This window comes from Pagrus major, chromosome 24 (assembly GCF_040436345.1).
Source record: "Pagrus major chromosome 24, Pma_NU_1.0".
In the NCBI taxonomy this organism is placed as follows: domain Eukaryota; kingdom Metazoa; phylum Chordata; class Actinopteri; order Spariformes; family Sparidae; genus Pagrus; species Pagrus major.
The window spans coordinates 5750148-5763171 of record NC_133238.1 but is presented as its reverse complement, the minus strand read 5'-3'; the positions used below and the strand labels follow the sequence as shown (position 1 = coordinate 5763171).

General features: G+C 50.6%; 14 non-coding genes and 1 pseudogene across 14 annotated transcripts; all 15 read right to left on the bottom strand.

Annotated features, from left to right (window-relative positions):
* Positions 1–160: 160 nt before the first annotated feature.
* On the bottom strand, positions 161–351 carry LOC140992996 (U2 spliceosomal RNA). The gene has a single exon (XR_012178516.1). It is a non-coding gene; the product is annotated as a U2 spliceosomal RNA (small nuclear RNA).
* A 177-nt stretch (positions 352–528) lies between these two features.
* LOC140992601 (U5 spliceosomal RNA) lies at positions 529–643 on the bottom strand. The gene has a single exon (XR_012178168.1). It is a non-coding gene; the product is annotated as a U5 spliceosomal RNA (small nuclear RNA).
* A 435-nt stretch (positions 644–1078) lies between these two features.
* LOC140993029 (U2 spliceosomal RNA) lies at positions 1079–1269 on the bottom strand. The gene has a single exon (XR_012178546.1). It is a non-coding gene; the product is annotated as a U2 spliceosomal RNA (small nuclear RNA).
* A 177-nt stretch (positions 1270–1446) lies between these two features.
* Positions 1447–1561, bottom strand: LOC140992600 (U5 spliceosomal RNA). The gene has a single exon (XR_012178167.1). It is a non-coding gene; the product is annotated as a U5 spliceosomal RNA (small nuclear RNA).
* A 435-nt stretch (positions 1562–1996) lies between these two features.
* LOC140992995 (U2 spliceosomal RNA) lies at positions 1997–2187 on the bottom strand. The gene has a single exon (XR_012178515.1). It is a non-coding gene; the product is annotated as a U2 spliceosomal RNA (small nuclear RNA).
* Positions 2188–2364: 177 nt separating this feature from the next.
* On the bottom strand, positions 2365–2479 carry LOC140992597 (U5 spliceosomal RNA). Its single transcript, XR_012178166.1, has one exon. It is a non-coding gene; the product is annotated as a U5 spliceosomal RNA (small nuclear RNA).
* A 435-nt stretch (positions 2480–2914) lies between these two features.
* LOC140992994 (U2 spliceosomal RNA) lies at positions 2915–3105 on the bottom strand. Its single transcript, XR_012178514.1, has one exon. It is a non-coding gene; the product is annotated as a U2 spliceosomal RNA (small nuclear RNA).
* A 177-nt stretch (positions 3106–3282) lies between these two features.
* LOC140992596 (U5 spliceosomal RNA) lies at positions 3283–3397 on the bottom strand. Its single transcript, XR_012178165.1, has one exon. It is a non-coding gene; the product is annotated as a U5 spliceosomal RNA (small nuclear RNA).
* A 435-nt stretch (positions 3398–3832) lies between these two features.
* Positions 3833–4010, bottom strand: LOC140993054 (U2 spliceosomal RNA; annotated as a pseudogene).
* Positions 4011–9859: 5849 nt separating this feature from the next.
* Positions 9860–9974, bottom strand: LOC140992595 (U5 spliceosomal RNA). Its single transcript, XR_012178164.1, has one exon. It is a non-coding gene; the product is annotated as a U5 spliceosomal RNA (small nuclear RNA).
* Positions 9975–10409: 435 nt separating this feature from the next.
* LOC140992993 (U2 spliceosomal RNA) lies at positions 10410–10600 on the bottom strand. Its single transcript, XR_012178513.1, has one exon. It is a non-coding gene; the product is annotated as a U2 spliceosomal RNA (small nuclear RNA).
* A 177-nt stretch (positions 10601–10777) lies between these two features.
* LOC140992594 (U5 spliceosomal RNA) lies at positions 10778–10892 on the bottom strand. The gene has a single exon (XR_012178163.1). It is a non-coding gene; the product is annotated as a U5 spliceosomal RNA (small nuclear RNA).
* A 435-nt stretch (positions 10893–11327) lies between these two features.
* Positions 11328–11518, bottom strand: LOC140992815 (U2 spliceosomal RNA). The gene has a single exon (XR_012178352.1). It is a non-coding gene; the product is annotated as a U2 spliceosomal RNA (small nuclear RNA).
* Positions 11519–11695: 177 nt separating this feature from the next.
* Positions 11696–11810, bottom strand: LOC140992593 (U5 spliceosomal RNA). Its single transcript, XR_012178162.1, has one exon. It is a non-coding gene; the product is annotated as a U5 spliceosomal RNA (small nuclear RNA).
* Positions 11811–12245: 435 nt separating this feature from the next.
* LOC140993051 (U2 spliceosomal RNA) lies at positions 12246–12433 on the bottom strand. Its single transcript, XR_012178565.1, has one exon. It is a non-coding gene; the product is annotated as a U2 spliceosomal RNA (small nuclear RNA).
* Positions 12434–13024: the final 591 nt, after the last annotated feature.

Here is a 13024-nt window from a genome sequence, read left to right as displayed (position 1 = left end):
CCGGCCGCGGCGAGGCAGTTTTGCCTCTTTTTCTGACCATGCAAAGCGCAGCTCTCGCTGCGGTTTGCCAGCCTTCTTCTTGCTGCCGATTCTGTGCCGCAATGTCAAGTTTGTCAAGGCCTTTGGTCTGCAACACTGATTGATTTTCAACAAGGCCGGAGAGGGGTGCACCGTTCCCGGCGGCGCTGCAATACCGGGTCGATGCGTGGAGTGAACGGAGCAAGCCCCTGTTTCAGCTCCCGAGGCTAAAAATCCATTTAATATGTTGTCCCCATATAGAGGACATATCAGATATTAAACTGATAAGAACAGATACTACACTTGATCTTAGCCAAAAGGCCGAGAAGCGATCAGCCCCAGTCGTCTGCTGCCTGAGCCCACCTCCTGGCACGCTTCACACTCGTCGCGGTGTGCCATTTGCATTGCGCGGCGGAGTGGCTTGTGCTTAGCGGCTCCTCCCAAGCGCTCCGTGGCTTAGCCCCGAGTCTGGTTAAGGCCGGCTTTATTGATTTTCACACATGCACGAGGCTCAGCCAAACGGCAAAGCCTGCCAAAAATATCTTCAACTCATTGGTGTTCCTCTCCACGGAAGTCTTTAGTAAAAGGCGAAAGACTTGTGCGTTATGAAGAGAAACCCGAGTAACTACAGCGCCTCTCCTCGACAGCAGCCAAGACAGCTGTGGTCCCAGGCACTCTTCTCATGGTGAGCCTCACTTGGCTCATCGCGCACCAAAATCCCTGGCCACGCCCGTCCCCACATTATCCCAGGCTCTACTCGACCGGTTTGTGGAGAGAGAAAAGCCTGCTCGTTGGGCGCAGGCCACCAAACGTCACAAACACTCGGGCGCTTCCAGACTCTCTGTTTCAGTTGAGGACCGCGGGGGGGAAATGCAGGGCACACTCAGCAGGTATTGCGCACCGGCCACGGCGAGGCAGTTTTGCCTCTTTTTCTGACCATGCAAAGCGCAGCTCTCGCTGCGGTTTGCCAGCCTTCTTCTTGCTGCCGATTCTGTGCCGCAATGTCAAGTTTGTCAAGGCCTTTGGTCTGCAACACTGATTGATTTTCAACAAGGCCGGAGAGGGGTGCACCGTTCCCGGCGGCGCTGCAATACCGGGTCGATGCGTGGAGTGAACGGAGCACGCCCCTGTTTCAGCTCCCGAGGCTAAAAATCCATTTAATATGTTGTCCCCATATAGAGGACATATCAGATATTAAACTGATAAGAACAGATACTACACTTGATCTTAGCCAAAAGGCCGAGAAGCGATGAGCCCCAGTCGTCTGCTGCCTGAGCCCACCTCCTGGCACGCTTCACACTCGTCGCGGTGTGCCATTTGCATTGCGCGGCGGAGTGGCTTGTGCTTAGCGGCTCCTCCCAAGCGCTCCGTGGCTTAGCCCCGAGTCTGGTTAAGGCCGGCTTTATTGATTTTCACACATGCACGAGGCTCAGCCAAACGGCAAAGCCTGCCAAAAATATCTTCAACTCATTGGTGTTCCTCTCCACGGAAGTCTTTAGTAAAAGGCGAAAGACTTGTGCGTTATGAAGAGAAACCCGAGTAAGTACAGCGCCTCTCCTCGACAGCAGCCAAGACAGCTGTGGTCCCAGGCACTCTTCTCATGGTGAGCCTCACCTGGCTCATCGCGCACCAAAATCCCTGGCCACGCCCGTCCCCACATTATCCCAGGCTCTACTCGACCGGTTTGTGGAGAGAGAAAAGCCTGCTCGCTGGGCGCAGGCCACCAAACGTCACAAACACTCGGGCGCTTCCAGACTCTCTGTTTCAGTTGAGGACCGCGGGGGGGAAATGCAGGGCACACTCAGCAGGTATTGCGCACCGGCCGCGGCGAGGCAGTTTTGCCTCTTTTTCTGACCATGCAAAGCGCAGCTCTCGCTGCGGTTTGCCAGCCTTCTTCTTGCTGCCGATTCTGTGCCGCAATGTCAAGTTTGTCAAGGCCTTTGGTCTGCAACACTGATTGATTTTCAACAAGGCCGGAGAGGGGTGCACCGTTCCCGGCGGCGCTGCAATACCGGGTCGATGCGTGGAGTGAACGGAGCAAGCCCCTGTTTCAGCTCCCGAGGCTAAAAATCCATTTAATATGTTGTCCCCATATAGAGGACATATCAGATATTAAACTGATAAGAACAGATACTACACTTGATCTTAGCCAAAAGGCCGAGAAGCGATGAGCCCCAGTCGTCTGCTGCCTGAGCCCACCTCCTGGCACGCTTCACACTCGTCGCGGTGTGCCATTTGCATTGCGCGGCGGAGTGGCTTGTGCTTAGCGGCTCCTCCCAAGCGCTCCGTGGCTTAGCCCCGAGTCTGGTTAAGGCCGGCTTTATTGATTTTCACACATGCACGAGGCTCAGCCAAACGGCAAAGCCTGCCAAAAATATCTTCAACTCATTGGTGTTCCTCTCCACGGAAGTCTTTAGTAAAAGGCGAAAGACTTGTGCGTTATGAAGAGAAACCCGAGTAAGTACAGCGCCTCTCCTCGACAGCAGCCAAGACAGCTGTGGTCCCAGGCACTCTTCTCATGGTGAGCCTCACTTGGCTCATCGCGCACCAAAATCCCTGGCCACGCCCGTCCCCACATTATCCCAGGCTCTACTCGACCGGTTTGTGGAGAGAGAAAAGCCTGCTCGTTGGGCGCAGGCCACCAAACGTCACAAACACTCGGGCGCTTCCAGACTCTCTGTTTCAGTTGAGGACCGCGGGGGGGAAATGCAGGGCACACTCAGCAGGTATTGCGCACCGGCCGCGGCGAGGCAGTTTTGCCTCTTTTTCTGACCATACAAAGCGCAGCTCTCGCTGCGGTTTGCCAGCCTTCTTCTTGCTGCCGATTCTGTGCCGCAATGTCAAGTTTGTCAAGGCCTTTGGTCTGCAACACTGATTGATTTTCAACAAGGCCGGAGAGGGGTGCACCGTTCCCGGCGGCGCTGCAATACCGGGTCGATGCGTGGAGTGAACGGAGCAAGCCCCTGTTTCAGCTCCCGAGGCTAAAAATCCATTTAATATGTTGTCCCCATATAGAGGACATATCAGATATTAAACTGATAAGAACAGATACTACACTTGATCTTAGCCAAAAGGCCGAGAAGCGATGAGCCCCAGTCGTCTGCTGCCTGAGCCCACCTCCTGGCACGCTTCACACTCGTCGCGGTGTGCCATTTGCATTGCGCGGCGGAGTGGCTTGTGCTTAGCGGCTCCTCCCAAGCGCTCCGTGGCTTAGCCCCGAGTCTGGTTAAGGCCGGCTTTATTGATTTTCACACATGCACGAGGCTCAGCCAAACGGCAAAGCCTGCCAAAAATATCTTCAACTCATTGGTGTTCCTCTCCACGGAAGTCTTTAGTAAAAGGCGAAAGACTTGTGCGTTATGAAGAGAAACCCGAGTAAGTACAGTGCCTCTCCTCGACAGCAGCCAAGACAGCTGTGGTCCCAGGCACTCTTCTCATGGTGAGCCTCACTTGGCTCATCGCGCACCAAAATCCCTGGCCACGCCCGTCCCCACATTATCCCAGGCTCTACTCGACCGGTTTGTGGAGAGAGAAAAGCCTGCTCGTTGGGCGCAGGCCACCAAACGTCACAAACACTCGGGCGCTTCCAGACTCTCTGTTTCAGTTGAGGACCGCGGGGGGGAAATGCAGGGCACACTCAGCAGGTATTGCGCACCGGCCGCGGCGAGGCAGTTTTGCCTCTTTTTCTGACCATGCAAAGCGCAGCTCTCGCTGCGGTTTGCCAGCCTTCTTCTTGCTGCCGATTCTGTGCCGCAATGTCAAGTTTGTCAAGGCCTTTGGTCTGCAACACTGATTGATTTTCAACAAGGCCGGAGAGGGGTGCACCGTTCCCGGCGGCGCTGCAATACCGGGTCGATGCGTGGAGTGAACGGAGCAAGCCCCTGTTTCAGCTCCCGAGGCTAAAAATCCATTTAATATGTTGTCCCCATATAGAGGACATATCAGATATTAAACTGATAAGAACAGATTTTTTTCTTTTGAAAAAAGTTTATTGACACAATTTTCTCTGTTTCACACTCATTCAGATCACAGTCCACAATACAATTTGATCTTACAGCACTTAAAAAAAAACAATTAAAAACAACATGTCATTCGCAACAATACAGTAGTTAAATCTGTAAAACCATCCACCATAAAAACACCATCAGATCCAATAAAAGGTGTTTACAGATTAAAAAAAAACACAATTGTTGCTTTAAAATACACAAGACATGTTAAAAAAAAAGTGCTCTTTTGTGGCATTAAAAGTCCGTTCTGTGAATCAGTGTAAGTGTATTGTATATCAGTGTGTCTTTTTAAAAGGGGAGGGCATTTAAAAGCTCTCAAGTCTTTGTTATGCAGGAGCGGGGTGAGTCCCTATCATGGGGAACTCATCCCACTCTCCCATCAGACCCCTGGGGCCCCGCTGGTGATGCTCAGAGGAGGCCCTCAACCTCTTGCTCCTTCCCACCTGCCACACCCGGAGGATCAGGCCGCTGCTGCCTTGACCTTTGTGTGTGGCTCCGGCTCCCACCTCCGAATGAGCGCAGAGGCGATGCTTCATGTGGCTACGTCCTAGGCCTGCCGCCAGCAGCGACGGCTGCCTGGACCGTCGCTGCGGCCATTTGGATCGTAGCCACGGGGGGGATCTGCATGCGCTTTCTCGCCAGCAGGTTTCTGGAGGTCCATATAGCGTCTTTCATGGCGGCCAGGGTGAGCCAGAGCTTGGAGAATTCCTCTGTTGTCCTTTTCTTCTGGCTCACCCCGTAGAGCACTTGTTGTGCATCTAGGACCTCCCCTGCTGGCAAGTACGGGAATTGCTGGGAGCCGGCCATTGCCCACAGGTCAATGGCAGCGCTGCACTCCCAGAACAAGTGCCTCGCCGACTCGGGCGCGCCACAACCCGGTCGGGGGCAGATGGCGGATGGTGACATGCCCCGGGAGTGCATCACGGACCTGACCGGGAGGACCTCATGAGCTACCATCCAGGAGAGATCCCGTAGTCTGTTTGGGAGAGAGGGATGGTTGACATTGTGCCAAACACTTGAGGGCTCGCCGATTGCGAGCCCACGCACCGGACTCACTGGCTCCCGCTCCTGCACAAGAGAGAGAAGAGAGCGGTGGTTGGTTAAAAGTGACAGCTCCTCCTGTTCCAAGTTAAAATCTTTTAAAAATTTGCGTATAAAATCATAGGCCGTGGGCAGTTTAAAAGACACAGGTGCTCTAAGATCAACAGGTAAAAACTTGAGTGTCCTGAGGTAAGACCCCATCCAGAATCTTGCCATGGCAGATGTCTTGTGATCTCTGGATGGGGATGTGGCGTATTTGAGGTGCAGTGTGGTGTATTGGCTTCCTAAAAACAAGTGGAGGTCTGGAACATCTTTCCCTCCTTTTGTTTTTGGCATCTTCATGACTTTTCTTCCGACTCGCTCCCACTTGGACCCCCACAGAAAGTAAAAAATGGCTCGATCTAGATCTAAAAGCACTCTACGAGGCGGGATAAAAACAGAACTGATTAGTAAAAACAAGGGTAAAATCACAGCTTTTATGATTAAAACCTTGCCTTCCATTGTCAGTCCCCTTAGTCTCCAGTATCCCAGTCTCTTTCTAACTTTCCCTATCACGTCAAGCCAATTGCTCCTCCCACCCCCTTCCCCGTCAAATTTTACCCCGAGTATTTTCATGTCAGTCAGGGTCACAGTCAGAGGGAGTCCTGTGGTCTCGGTCACTGTCCATGGTCCGTAAAATTGGGCTTGGGTCTTGTCGCGGTTAAGTCTGGCTCCAGAGGCCCGTCCGTACCAGTCCGTCAAGTCCATGGTCCTGTTTACAGCTAAAAGGTCTGTACATAAAACGTTGACATCATCCATGTATAAAAGACATTTTGTGACCAAGCCCCCACTCCCCGGAATTGACACCCCATTGATCCATTTGTCCCTTCTCAAGATCTGTGCCAATGGTTCCACACATATAACGTAAAGGAGGGCAGATAACGGACAACCCTGACGGACACCGCAGCATATATTCACTGCTTCGGTAAGTTGCCCGTTTACAAGGATTTTGCTGTTGATTCCCCGGTAGAGCAATCCCACCCACGCTATGACCCTCTCAGGAAACCCCATTTTTTGCAGTACCTGAAATAGGTACTGGTGCGAGACCCGATCGAAGGCTTTTTCAAAGTCTAAATTTAGCAATACAAGCCGAATGTCTCTGTCTCTCGCGTAACAGATGGTGTCTCTGATCAGTACGAGGCTGTCGGTGATCTTCCTCCCCGGGATGGCACAGGCTTGATCCGGGTGGATCACCTCCCCTAAAACCAAAGATAAACGTGTTGATAAAAGTTTGCTAAAAAGTTTGCAGTCAAAGTTTAAAAGCGTTATTGGTCTCCAGTTTTTCAGGTCAGTCTGGTCCTCTTTTTTGTGGATTAACGTAACTATCCCTACTCTAAAGCTCTCAGGTAACAGGTCTAGTCGTTCAAAGTCATTAAAAACAGTAAGTAGGTCATGTGCAAGGATATCCCAAAAGGTCAGATAAAATTCCAGGGGAAGTCCATCTTGTCCTGGGGACTTCCCCTTCTTAAAATTTTTTAAACATTTACCTAACTCTAAAAGGGTAAAATCCTGGGTTAAAAGCACATTTTCCTCCACCGTCCTATCAATGTATTCTAAAACCTGTTCTGTAATGTCTGTCTCTATGTCTTTTTTTTCATATAATTTATTGTAAAAGAGTTCCACTGTTTCAATTAGTTCGTTTGTGTTAGCAGTTAAAAACCCATCTTCTTTTTTTAGCTTTGTTAAAACCCCACTTCTGCTAGCTATCTTCTTAAAAAAGTATCGTGTGCATTTTTCTCCTTCTTCTCTTTCTCTCTCTTTGCTTCTTAAAATGATACCCTGACTCTTTATTTCGGCTAATTTTGACATTTGCTTTTTGACTTCTAAAATGTCTTCATTAAAATCAAATCCTTGGTTCACAAGTTTAAAATATCTCTGTAGTCTTTTCTGCAGTCCCAACATGCATCTTTTTTCCTTATCTTTTTTCTTTCTCCCTGCCTGTCTAAAAAAAGTCTTAGTCTTTGTCTTCACCCACTCCCACCAGTGTGCACGTGAATCGTAAAAGTCTTGAAGGGTCTGCCATTGGCTATACTGCTCCCTGTATTGTCCAACTATCTCCCTGTCCTCTAACAGGGAGCAGTTGAGCTTCCACAGACCACTTCCTACAGTCACACCAGAAGAGAGTGTCAGGGTGCATGACAGCATTGCGTGATCAGAAAAGAAAACAGGGGTCAATCTAGCATCAGTTGGTGGGCAGTCCCGTGTAAAAACGTAGTCAATGCGAGAGGCTTTGGTGCCATCACCACTGAACCAGGTGAAGCCCTCCTCTCTAGGATGCATGGATTTAAAACAGTCTTGTAACTTAAAATCCTTGCAGATGTCTTGCAGTAAAACCAATGTTTTATCTACTTTAAAATCTTCCCCTGCTCCCCGTCTATCTGTTCTGGATAAAACACAATTAAAATCCCCTCCTACCACTAAAGGCACCCTACCTAGCATGTGGGACTGCAGTTCTTCTAAAAGGTCATACCTGTCATTTTTGTCGTTAAAACCGTATACGTTGAGTAGGTTAAAATCCTGCCCCATGTATGTCAAGTGTGCTAAAACTGCCCGTCCGTCTCTCACCACAGTGCTGCCCCTCACCACTACCAAGGGGTTTTTAATTAAAATGGCCACTCCATCGGACTTGTTGTGGTTTGATCCACTCCACATGGATTGACCGAGTGGCCATTTCTCCTCCCATTTCCTGTAGGTTGTTAAAAAGGGCAGATTGCACTCCTGTAATAAAAACACATCTGACGTAAAAGAATTTAGGTAGGATAAAACAGTCTGGGCTCTAACTCCCGACCTCACACTTCTCACATTGAGGGTGGAAATGTTGAGGGTCATGAGTATGATTGTTAAAAACAACAGGTATGACATTTTAAGGAATAAAAAATGAAAAGACTACTGTTAAAACTTCCAGACTTTCAGTAATGTAAAAGGATCTCATTTCACTATCCCCATGCAATCGGGGGGTGAGGCCTGAGACTCTTTCCTCCGGAAAGCAATGTCGGCACGCTTTTCCAATGGAGTTGACTGTAGTGCTATATTAAGAAATGAGCACTGATTGGGTGAACTGGAAGGGAAGGCTCTGAGCTGCTCCACAGGGGAACTGTATGAGTCAAGCTCAGCCCTTCCCTTCTTCTCTGAGGCTGCATCAGCCTCAGAGCTGGACAGTTCAGATGCAGTTCTCTTGAGGTTGGGCTGGGTATTGGGGAGGGAGGTGTCACTGGACTCTCCTTCCTCCTGTTCCTCCCCGACTGTAATGAGGCTATTGGCTGAGTCAGTGCCTGTCGAGCCATCTTGTCCAGCTCCACCTGCTGCCTGGCTTTCCCCATCTCCCTCAGCAGCACCCTCTGCTGGGTTAAAGCCAGGCCCCTCCCCTTGTCCCACCTCACCGGGCTCCTCTCCTCCAACCACAGATTTTGGCGGGAGATTTGAATTTCCCAGCCCCTCCTCTTCAATTAGCACTTCGACAGTTACATTTCGGCCATTTTCCTTTAATATTTTTTCTTTTTCAATTTCCGAGTCTTGTTTTCTTTGGGCTTTCAGTTTGTTGGCAAATGACAATGGGCAATCTCTGAAGAGGTGATTTGTCTCTCCACAGAGATTGCACTTTCTGCCATTGGGACACTCCTCAAAGGAGTGCCCAATTTCTCTGCATTTACCGCAAACAATGTTTTGGCAAGCCTCTGCCAGGTGTCCATGCTCACCACACTTGCGGCAGAGCTTGGGCATGCCCTGGTAGTGAATGTAGCCCCTGTTCTCACCAAGAACTACCATGGATGGGAGATGCCTCAGGCCCTGGTACCCCTGGGGGTCCTGCCATTGTTGAATGGGGACCCTCCAGGCACAGTTCCAGATGCCATCTTCATCCCTCACCTTGGTAGCCTGGCCCTTCACAGTGCAGTATCTACCCAGCCACATACATATATCTTCAGCATTCACCATTTCATTGAACATCCTAACAATAACCACTTTCAGAGAGTTGTCAGTCAGTTTCTCCACGTTGAATGCTGAAAACTGGGTCTTAACCTTTTCAAAGCGTTGCCAAAATTCTTGTAGCACTGCAGCGGTAACAAAACTAATATCAAAACCTTTGTTGAAGGGAAGAGACAATACGCAGTTCAATTGCTGTGGGGAAAAGCCAAGGGCCTTTTGGATTAGCTTCCTGGAGAAGTCCAATCTGGACATCTCCAGGAGCTTTCCATCTCTTTCTAAGAAAGTAAAACGCACACTGTGGTGCCTCCGCATGCCGGCACGGGCAGCCGACATGGCTGGAGACACCACACTTCAACGATGAATAAAATACAATAAGTTAAATAAATAGAGGCTAAAAAAAGGCTGTAAAAACACCTAAAACCAGACAAGAATAAGACAACCAAAAGTAAAAGAACTAAAAGCTTTCTTACCTTGACCGGTTTTCAGATGTCTCCAACAAACCACTGTGCAAATATGCAAAAAATAACAAACACAAAAGTGCAAAGATGCAATGAACAATGTCTCCCAAGGCGCAAAGGATTACTTCCACAATGAGAAAATAATCCCGCTTGCAGGGAGTGATCGCTGTCTTAGCCAAAAGGCCGAGAAGCGATGAGCCCCAGTCGTCTGCTGCCTGAGCCCACCTCCTGGCACGCTTCACACTCGTCGCGGTGTGCCATTTGCATTGCGCGGCGGAGTGGCTTGTGCTTAGCGGCTCCTCCCAAGCGCTCCGTGGCTTAGCCCCGAGTCTGGTTAAGGCCGGCTTTATTGATTTTCACACATGCACGAGGCTCAGCCAAACGGCAAAGCCTGCCAAAAATATCTTCAACTCATTGGTGTTCCTCTCCACGGAAGTCTTTAGTAAAAGGCGAAAGACTTGTGCGTTATGAAGAGAAACCCGAGTAAGTACAGCGCCTCTCCTCGACAGCAGCCAAGACAGCTGTGGTCCCAGGCACTCTTCTCATGGTGAGCCTCACTTGGCTCATCGCGCACCAAAATCCCTGGCCACGCCCGTCCCCACATTATCCCAGGCTCTACTCGACCGGTTTGTGGAGAGAGAAAAGCCTGCTCGTTGGGCGCAGGCCACCAAACGTCACAAACACTCGGGCGCTTCCAGACTCTCTGTTTCAGTTGAGGACCGCGGGGGGGAAATGCAGGGCACACTCAGCAGGTATTGCGCACCGGCCGCGGCGAGGCAGTTTTGCCTCTTTTTCTGACCATGCAAAGCGCAGCTCTCGCTGCGGTTTGCCAGCCTTCTTCTTGCTGCCGATTCTGTGCCGCAATGTCAAGTTTGTCAAGGCCTTTGGTCTGCAACACTGATTGATTTTCAACAAGGCCGGAGAGGGGTGCACCGTTCCCGGCGGCGCTGCAATACCGGGTCGATGCGTGGAGTGAACGGAGCAAGCCCCTGTTTCAGCTCCCGAGGCTAAAAATCCATTTAATATGTTGTCCCCATATAGAGGACATATCAGATATTAAACTGATAAGAACAGATACTACACTTGATCTTAGCCAAAAGGCCGAGAAGCGATGAGCCCCAGTCGTCTGCTGCCTGAGCCCACCTCCTGGCACGCTTCACACTCGTCGCGGTGTGCCATTTGCATTGCGCGGCGGAGTGGCTTGTGCTTAGCGGCTCCTCCCAAGCGCTCCGTGGCTTAGCCCCGAGTCTGGTTAAGGCCGGCTTTATTGATTTTCACACATGCACGAGGCTCAGCCAAACGGCAAAGCCTGCCAAAAATATCTTCAACTCATTGGTGTTCCTCTCCACGGAAGTCTTTAGTAAAAGGCGAAAGACTTGTGCGTTATGAAGAGAAACCCGAGTAAGTACAGCGCCTCTCCTCGACAGCAGCCAAGACAGCTGTGGTCCCAGGCACTCTTCTCATGGTGAGCCTCACTTGGCTCATCGCGCACCAAAATCCCTGGCCACGCCCGTCCCCACATTATCCCAGGCTCTACTCGACCGGTTTGTGGAGAGAGAAAAGCCTGCTCGTTGGGCGCAGGCCACCAAACGTCACAAACACTCGGGCGCTTCCAGACTCTCTGTTTCAGTTGAGGACCGCGGGGGGGAAATGCAGGGCACACTCAGCAGGTATTGCGCACCGGCCGCGGCGAGGCAGTTTTGCCTCTTTTTCTGACCATGCAAAGCGCAGCTCTCGCTGCGGTTTGCCAGCCTTCTTCTTGCTGCCGATTCTGTGCCGCAATGTCAAGTTTGTCAAGGCCTTTGGTCTGCAACACTGATTGATTTTCAACAAGGCCGGAGAGGGGTGCACCGTTCCCGGTGGCGCTGCAATACCGGGTCGATGCTTGGAGTGAACGGAGCAAGCCCCTGTTTCAGCTCCCGAGGCTAAAAATCCATTTAATATGTTGTCCCCATATAGAGGACATATCAGATATTAAACTGATAAGAACAGATACTACACTTGATCTTAGCCAAAAGGCCGAGAAGCGATGAGCCCCAGTCGTCTGCTGCCTGAGCCCACCTCCTGGCACGCTTCACACTCGTCGCGGTGTGCCATTTGCATTGCGCGGCGGAGTGGCTTGTGCTTAGCGGCTCCTCCCAAGCGCTCCGTGGCTTAGCCCCGAGTCTGGTTAAGGCCGGCTTTATTGATTTTCACACATGCACGAGGCTCAGCCAAACGGCAAAGCCTGCCAAAAATATCTTCAACTCATTGGTGTTCCTCTCCACGGAAGTCTTTAGTAAAAGGCGAAAGACTTGTGCGTTATGAAGAGAAACCCGAGTAAGTACAGCGCCTCTCCTCGACAGCAGCCAAGACAGCTGTGGTCCCAGGCACTCTTCTCATGGTGAGCCTCACTTGGCTCATCGCGCACCAAAATCCCTGGCCACGCCCGTCCCCACATTATCCCAGGCTCTACTCGACCGGTTTGTGGAGAGAGAAAAGCTTGCTCGTTGGGCGCAGGCCACCAAACGTCACAAACACTCGGGCGCTTCCAGACTCTCTGTTTCAGTTGAGGACCGCGGGGGGGAAATGCAGGGCACACTCAGCAGGTATTGCGCACCGGCCGCGGCGAGGCAGTTTTGCCTCTTTTTCTGACCATGCAAAGCGCAGCTCTCGCTGCGGTTTGCCAGCCTTCTTCTTGCTGCCGATTCTGTGCCGCAATGTCAAGTTTGTCAAGGCCTTTGGTCTGCAACACTGATTGATTTTCAACAAGGCCGGAGAGGGGTGCACCGTTCCCGGCGGCGCTGCAATACCGGGTCGATGCGTGGAGTGAACGGAGCAAGCCCCTGTTTCAGCTCCCGAGGCTAAAAATCCATTCAATATGTTGTCCCCATATAGAGGACATATCAGATATTAAACTGATAAGAACAGATTTTTCTTTTGAAAAAAGTTTATTGACACAAGTTTCTCTATTTTTTACACTTATTCAGAACACAGTCCACAATACAATTTGAAAACACTTAAAATCAACATGTCATCCGCAACAATACAGTAGTTAAATCTGTAAAACCATCCACCATAAAAAAAAAACACCATCATATCCAATAAAAGGTGTTTACAGATTAAAAAAAAAACACAATTGTTGCCTTAAAATACACAAGACATGTTAAAACAAAGTGCTCCTTTGTGGCATTAAAAGTCCGTTCTGTGAATCAGTGTAAGTGTATAATATATCAGTGTGTCTTTTTTAAAAAGGGAGGGCATTTAAAAGCTCTCAAGTCTTTGTTATGCAGGAGCGGGGTGAGTCCCTATCATGGGGAACTCATCCCGCTCTCCCATCAGATCCCTGGGTACCCGCTGGTGATGCTCAGAGGAGGCCCTCAGCCTCTTGCTCCTTCCCACCTGCCACACCCGGAGGATCAGGCCGCTGCTGCCTTGACCTTTGTGTGTGGCTCCGGCTCCCACCTCCGAATGAGCGCAGAGGCGATGCTTCATGTGGCTACGTCCTAGGCCTGCCGCCAGCAGCGACGGCTGCCTGGACCGTCGCTGCAGCCATTT